General features: G+C 31.5%; 1 long non-coding RNA gene across 1 annotated transcript in view; it reads right to left on the reverse strand.

Moving 5' to 3' along the window:
- The window catches only part of LOC117176736, an 85,228-nt gene that overhangs the window by 34,360 nt on the left and 42,996 nt on the right, over positions 1-7,872 (reverse strand). The window lies entirely within an intron of this gene.

Consider the following 7,872-nt stretch of genomic DNA (forward strand, 5'->3'; position numbering starts at 1 on the left):
AGCGCTTCCATAGCTAATGCCCACCTGTAAAGCGATTTCATGAATAGTGAACCGCCTGTCACTTTCAATGAGGTCACGAACTGCACCAATGTTATCGCCAGAAACACTTGATCTTGGGCGTCGATTATGACTCACATTTTCCACACTTTCTCGTCCACTCTTAAACTTTTTGGCCCAATTAAACACTTGAGTTTTAGACATAGTATCATCCCCATACTGATCCTTCAATCGAGTCAAAATTTCGCACGGGGCACACAGGTTTAGGGGCCAAATATTTTAAAATTTCATGTACGACTATTTATAGCACACGAAAATGTTAACAAATTATCTTGATGGATTTTTTCGGTAACAAGAAAATTATCACAGTTATGGCTTTTTCAAAATACAAAATGAAAATGAAAATTCTAAACTAATCAACGCACGATATAAAAAAGGCAAGAAAACGAAAACGTTACTTTTTGAAATACTTACAAGGTCATCAGAACAGGGTTTAGAATTTTAAAAAAATCGAAAATTTATCTTTTAATCGCACAAAAAATACTGAATTATTACATTCTCATCATAACAAGAAGGTATTGTTTTATGGGAAAAATGGTTATATCGCGGATTTCTTGAAATTTTCAGTTTTCGAGAATCCTTAATTCCCAAAGAAACCGGTATTACGATGACGTCTGTCTGTCCGCCTTGTCATTATCGTCGTTGTCGTTGTGGTCTGTAAACACGGTGACATTTAAAGTAATTATTTTATTGAATTTTCCTTTGACACACTTTATAAGAATATGAAAAGAAAGGACGATTTCATTAGCCAGCTATTTTAAATAAAAATGCAATAATTTGGAGCATTTTCAAAATTTTTAAGATCACTTTTTTCAGATTTGAAATTTTCATATAGTGCTGTTTATAGTGCACAAAAATATGAACCATTTATCTTGATGACTTTTTTTGATAACAACAAAAATTACCAGAGTTATAGCATTTCCAAACTTGAAAAAAAAATAATAAAAAAGAAAATGACTATTCTATGTCATTCAGCGCACCATATGAAAAAAGGCAACAAAAGAAAATAATTATTTTTTAAAGACCTAAACGATTATCATAACAACTTTTTGAATTTTGTTAAAAAGTCGAAAATTTAAATTTTTGTCACACAAAAATGATGTATTATTACAGTCTCATCATAATGAGAAGGCATTAGTTTTATGTGAAAACTGTCTATCGCTAAATAATCTGAATAAATATATTATAAGTTTGATACAGAAGTGTTAAGCATAATATAGAAAAGTTAACATTTTGGACAAAATCGAGTGCGAAGCACGAGATACGTAATGAGAATGTGTTCGTTATAGCCGAATAAGCTTTACAAAAGGAGAATTCACAATCACCAAATTGCAGTTATCGATGCTTGGTTTGTTAACCTTAATAGGTTAATGCAAAAATGTGGGGCAAATAAAAAGACCGAGCGCAAAGGGCGAGTCAAATGCAGCACCGAGCGCGAAGCGCGAGATAAATATACCTTCAAGCGCGAAGTGCGAGATGAATACATCGTCGAGCGCGAAGCGCTAGAACCAACAGTCGCGCACCCCAGGCGCGCTCAAACTTGCGAGTCGCGCGTGCATCGCGCGATGAGAATGTGCCCGCGATGCGGGCAGATTTTTATATATAATTTTACTAAACTCCTGAGTCGAAATTTTGGCTCTACTTTGAAGCCGTAACTCCTATCTTAGTAAGAACTGGAAGCAGTAAAGTAGGTTCTAAATGTGCAGCGATTTCAATATAATGTAGACCCTACTTTGGCGCTCAAACTACTATATGTAGGACTGGTGGCACCAAAGCAGGTTCCCTATAATCTCACACCAATATGGATGAATAAAAATAAGATTTGTTATTTATCAGGAAAAATAAAATAATACCTGTGATATAAATATTAAGGATATTCGCAATAATTTTGTAGACATATTATTATTAGTATTTTTTTATAATGATGCTAAAGCATAGTACACAGAAAAATCCGCAAGAAGTAAAAAACGAACCTGAGATCGCACGCACGCACTGAGTATTTACCAAACGCTTAACGCCCCAACCGATTCAGCTAACGGGACACGTTAGGAGGTCTTCGACAAAAATCATTAGCACTTGTCCAATACTTTAAGGTCCAAAATATTTTTTAATCTGAAAGAATTATTTAAATAATTACTTTTTTAATTTTCTGTGTCAATGAATATTTGAAATCATTTTTGAAGAGTTCAATATAAATTTGTCCTTTTTTTAGAAGTATTCTACGTTATACGAGGTAAAATAACTTGAGCTACATATTTTAATTTTATTCAGTTTTATTTTTATCATAAACAAATACAATGTCAAACTTGTCTATTTCTATAACAATAATACCTTTTGATCTCTTTATTAAGCACAGAATTTTAAAAAGTCGTTCAGCATTATAATTAATCTAACTACATTAAAAAATACGAATATTTAGTTCAGGGCTCAACCTAATATTTATCAGGAAATTAAGTAATATTATCAATAACAATACTGGTTTCCAAAATTCGAGATAGCATTCAATTATTTTTCCTGCATTTGTTTGTTCTTATTCTCCAACAAATATGATACAAACATTAAAGCAGTAAACAGTTTTAAACGAAAAGAAATTATTTTTCCTCCCAAATAAAGTGATAGACACGTAAATAGTAACATTTCTCTGAGAAAATTTTAAAGAAATTCTCAATTGTTACTGGTTAGTAACAAAAATGGCCAAGTGTTTGAAAAAGTGGTAATGTTCCTAGGAAACATTATTTTCTCTACGAAATCATGTTGCAAATAAATAACCGTAATACTCCAATACAAATTCAATAACAATCAGTTAATTAAATTACAATTATTAAATATATATTTTAATATATTGTTCAAATTTTTTATTTAATTTATTATATTTGTTGTGTGGGATAGAATTTTTGTATTTTAATTTCTCGTGATGCTCAATCACCTACATGACTGTCGAATACACACACTTGCATTAAATATTGACAAAAATGTCCTTTATGACTTATTAATTGACAATATTTAGTAATTTTCCATGACGAACACTATTCACATACAGATTTTCAGCATTTTCAGTTGAGAGAAAATATTTTTCTGTGATTGAGCACTGAAAAGAAGTATTTAATTGTATATAAATAATTAATGACAATTACGTTAAATCTTGAATTAAATTTTCTTTTAATTGAGTGTGCATTCAGTCATTAAGATGCCAATGAGTTAAATTAACCTAAGTAACAAAGAATTTTTACTTTATTTTCATGAAGTTCGAACATTGTAGCCTAAAATGATTCAAAGTAGGGTCAGTATTGAAAGGGAGGTTAAACAACGTCAAAGAAGGGTCTTGAGTTATAAAAATGTCGACTCTAAAGATTCAAAGTAGCTTCCGAGATGTGTTACAGCAACAAAGTAGGTTTAGAGGAGAGGCTACAAGTAGGTTCAAAGCAGAAGCTACAAGTTTAAATAGCGGTAAAGCAGGTTCTAATAAGGAGCTGCAACTTCATAGTAGAGTCTAAATTTCGACTCGGGCTGACAATTTCTTAAAAAAATGAAAATATAATAACCATGTGTAAAATTATGTTCTGATTTCACATCTAAATAAGAACTTGTAAATTTATATTCTTAAGAACGTAAATAATCAGTAAGAGGGATGATAGGCATAGGGGCTAAAGCGTAGGCTTTGGGCCCACTCCGTTGGCTTACGGGTTCGATTCCCGCCTCGCACTCTGGAAGAGCCTCGGCAGCACATGCGGTGAACACTATCCTATCAAAGGAGTGTTAATCTCTGGAGAGTCCTGGGAAACCGGTACCTCTAGAGAAAAAAGATTCTCTAAGTACTTAAAGCTGTTGCTCTTGGTGGTTTGGAACCCACCTTAAACTGTAGGTCTCCCTGCCAGCACCAAGTAAGTTTATGGGGGGGGGGGGGGGGGGGGGGGTGTAAAGGAATAGGGGAGAAGGTGCAAGAAAAATGTGAATCCGTAGGGACACATTAGAAGCTTCCATTCCATTCCACATAAATAATCAGTAAAGTATGCCTTTAATTTGTCAAAATGTTAATAACTTTAAGATAGTATTATATTTAAACTTTTTTTTTGCATGCGTCTCATTTCTCAGCATGTCTGAATATAAAAGTCCATTTTAAATTTAATTTTGATGAACGGATTTCAAGCTACAATATCTTTTGACATTCAGAAATGAACTTAAGTTGACATATCACGTTCTGTTCGCTTACTCCTCATATAAGCTAATATATAAACAATAAATAGATTTTTCTGCTTGATTTTGTTCCTTTGTAACTTCTGAAGGTGCTTATCGATTTTAAAGTGACGTTGTGCCGTCGTGCAGACTGTAGCGTATTGTTTTGGGACATTTGGTAGCATTAAGTTATTTATAATTTATGAGAAAAAAATTGATAAACATAAAAAGGACATTATACCACGAAAAGAACATGCTTTTGTGACAAATTTCACGAGATCGACACACTTGGATGTGTTGGTTGAAAAGGCATAATTCGTTGCTATTCGTTGCGTGACAATGTGTTTTTTATCTGTCGCTTCTACTCTTACTGGCACTGGGACGTAGACTCAGTGAAGAAAAATTTTCTTTTGAAGAAACTAGCTTTCAATAGAATAGAGTCATCTCGTGCTATCAAATTCAAAGTGAGGCTCAGCTCCAAAGCGACACTTTAACTTTAAAGGGACGCTTTACGAAGCTTGAGGTTCAACGTCATCTGTCAACATCCAGGCGGAGATTTCTACTGAATAAATCGAAAATATTTGGTGTACAAAAAGAAAAATCAAGGTTAACAGTATTATAAGGCTGCGGCTTTGCATTATTGTCTTTCCATGTAAATTATCCTGAATGGGAAGGATACTTTTGTCATAAATATTTACAAAAATGTTATTAATTACTTAGAAACAAGCATCAGAGGAAAAAAGTTATTTATTTTCCACAAATATTTTTGTTGTTGCAATTTGATAATAATAAAAATAAAAAAGACGAAAGAAATAAAAAGAGAACGAAGGGAATTTGGTTGGTTGCCTTCTTATTTTTCTTTCCTCTTTTATATTTTTCCCCCCAAAAAAAAGAAATTTTTTCTTTTCTTTTTTAGGAACATTTTTTAAATATTTTTTTCGAAACGTCAATATGAATATTTTATGGTGATATACTGAATTTTGTCCTTGGATTCTTTTTCTTTTTTTTTAAGACAACGACTACGCAAGTTAAAAAATTGAAATCTTAAGGCCATGTGACGAGAGGGTCACGTGACCAAACCTGGTATTCGATTTTTCTTTCCCAACTTACGTCTAAACGAAATAAGGTATCGCTCTGAAAGCTTAGGAAATGAAAGAGGAGGTCGTAAAGTCCATGTCTCTGCTTTGTTCCAGTGGAAATTTTGAGAAAAACAATTTTTTTAAGAAAATACCAGTGGAAGTTTTCTTTCCCAACTTACGTCCGCACAGAATGAGATGTCGTGTTAAAAATTTGGCACGATAAATAGAAGGCATGCAAGAATTTGTCTCTGGTCTTAAATAATTAGAATAGTGAAAAAAGTTTTTTTTAATTTCTATTTTGGAGAAATACTGACCGTGCTGACGTCAAACCCTGCAAGCATGGACATAGGAAACACGGGACACATGCCATCCTAACTTGGCGAGCGGGGTTGAATCCACGGGAGGGGGGAGAATTCCATGAGTGGGGAGAGCCGCCATCTTACGATGTGCCATTTGATTATGCGCACGAGCATTTTTGCCGACAAACTGTGCATGAAAATATAAACATGTGGGAGCTGCCATGTTTGTTGCGAGACATCACAAGGTGGCGGTCCTCCCCCCTCATTGCGTCACCCCCGCAATGGCATGGCTAGTCAGTGATCACAGATCTAAAACGAGACGTGGTCCAATCCTATGACACGTCTATGCCCGTGTGAATATGGTAGGAGACGATATAAATGCCTGGGTTGCGCGCGCAACCCTTTTCTCCTCTTCTGAATTTGAAAACTCGAAGGTGCACGATTGCCGGTCGGAACACTTCGGCGGTTCTATATATATCTCTATCTGCTTTGAAATAAAATGAAGAGATTGGGATTTTAATATTTTCAGATTTCGATGCTGGGCTGGCGATTCTCATGATTTGAATACTTCGCGCGCCTCTTTATATGCGTGTATTTTGAGGTTACGTTACTTCACGTATAAAATACAAATTATATATATATTAATGATAATATTATAATTATGTTATATTATAATAGTCTTCTTTAAATCTTGATCTGCATTTGAAAGAAATTAAGGAAATTGGTGATTTTGGAATTCATCTTGTTTGGATAAAAACTCAATTATTTGATTGAAAAATTAATTATTTTGTTAAAAATGTAGGTATTTTGTAAAAAAAGTCATCTTTTCTATCAAAAGTCTAACTACTTTGTTAAAATTTTAATTTCTTTTATTAGAAGGTTCATCTCTTTCGTTGAAAATACATTTTTGAAACTGACATTCAGTTTATACCATTTTTGGTTAAAAAATCATGTATTTTGTTAACAATTCGTCTTTCTTCGAAGAAATTAAATTGCTTTATGGAAAATTTATACTTCTTGATTAAAAATTACATTTTTGGGTTGAATTATCAACTGTGAATATTTTTTGGTTGCAAAGTCGTTTTGTTGTAAATGCAACTATATTGTTAAAAATTAAAATCATAATTTTTGGATGGAAGATTCGATTATTCACTTAAAGTTGAACTACTTATTAAAAAAATTAATTTTTTCTTAATAAGGATTCATAATTATAGTTGAAAATACAACTATTTGCTTTTAAATTAGGTTAAAAATTCAGCTTTTTGTAGATAATACTCTTTTTGACTTTAAAATTTAAAAATTTAGTAAAATTAAATTGGACCATTTTTAGTAGAAATTTAATCTTTTTGGTTGAGAATGTTTTATTTTTAGTCAAAAATGCAATTGTTTGGTTAAAATATGAACTGTATATCTTCTTGGATTTCAAAGTCAATTATTTCACTAAGAGTTGAACTATTTTCTAAAAAAATACGTTTTTTTTTAACAAGGTTTTATAATTATGGTTGAAAATTTAACTATTTGGTTGAAAGTGTAACTCTTTGGTTGAAAACTCATATTTTTCGCTTAAGAAATTCAACTTTTTGTAGATAATTCGTCTTTTTGACTTTAAAATTAAATAATTTCGTAAAAAATTCATGTATTTTGTTTAAAATTTGTCTTGTTTTGTAGATCATTTACTTTCTTGGTCGAAAATTCAGCGGATTGGTTGTCAATTCAACAACTTTATTTAAAATAAATTTTTTCCGTGAAAAATTATTTATCTTTATCTGAAACTGTAACTATTATAGGATTTATCAAAAATTAATCCTATATATTGGTTAAGTTTGAAAATATTTTTTTATTGAGCATTAATCTTCTTGGTCAAAAGTTCACATTTTCCCTTGAAAATTTAACAATTTTGTTGAAAATTCGTTTCTTTCCTTGTTCTATTCAATTTTTTATCACAGCATTTATCTGGAAATTGAACTATTCCATTTTTGTTTGAAACTTTATCCTGTACATTTTAACATTTAAAACACCAATTATTTGATAGAAAATTAATTTATTTTGTTGAAAAGTAAACTTTTGGGTTCAAAATTGATTTGTTGTGTTAATTAGATTTTTTTCCTAAAACTAAAAAAACTGCAAAATAAAAAAATTGCTTTAAAATCGTCCTGATTTCTTTTTTTTTTTATTTTTAAAATCTTTTCAAATACTCACTTAAAATTAATTTTTCAAACTAAAAAATCATTTTCAATTTTCTTAGCAATCACAACAATTTTTGT

Source organism: Belonocnema kinseyi, chromosome 7, assembly GCF_010883055.1.
Source record: "Belonocnema kinseyi isolate 2016_QV_RU_SX_M_011 chromosome 7, B_treatae_v1, whole genome shotgun sequence".
NCBI classification, from domain to species: domain Eukaryota; kingdom Metazoa; phylum Arthropoda; class Insecta; order Hymenoptera; family Cynipidae; genus Belonocnema; species Belonocnema kinseyi.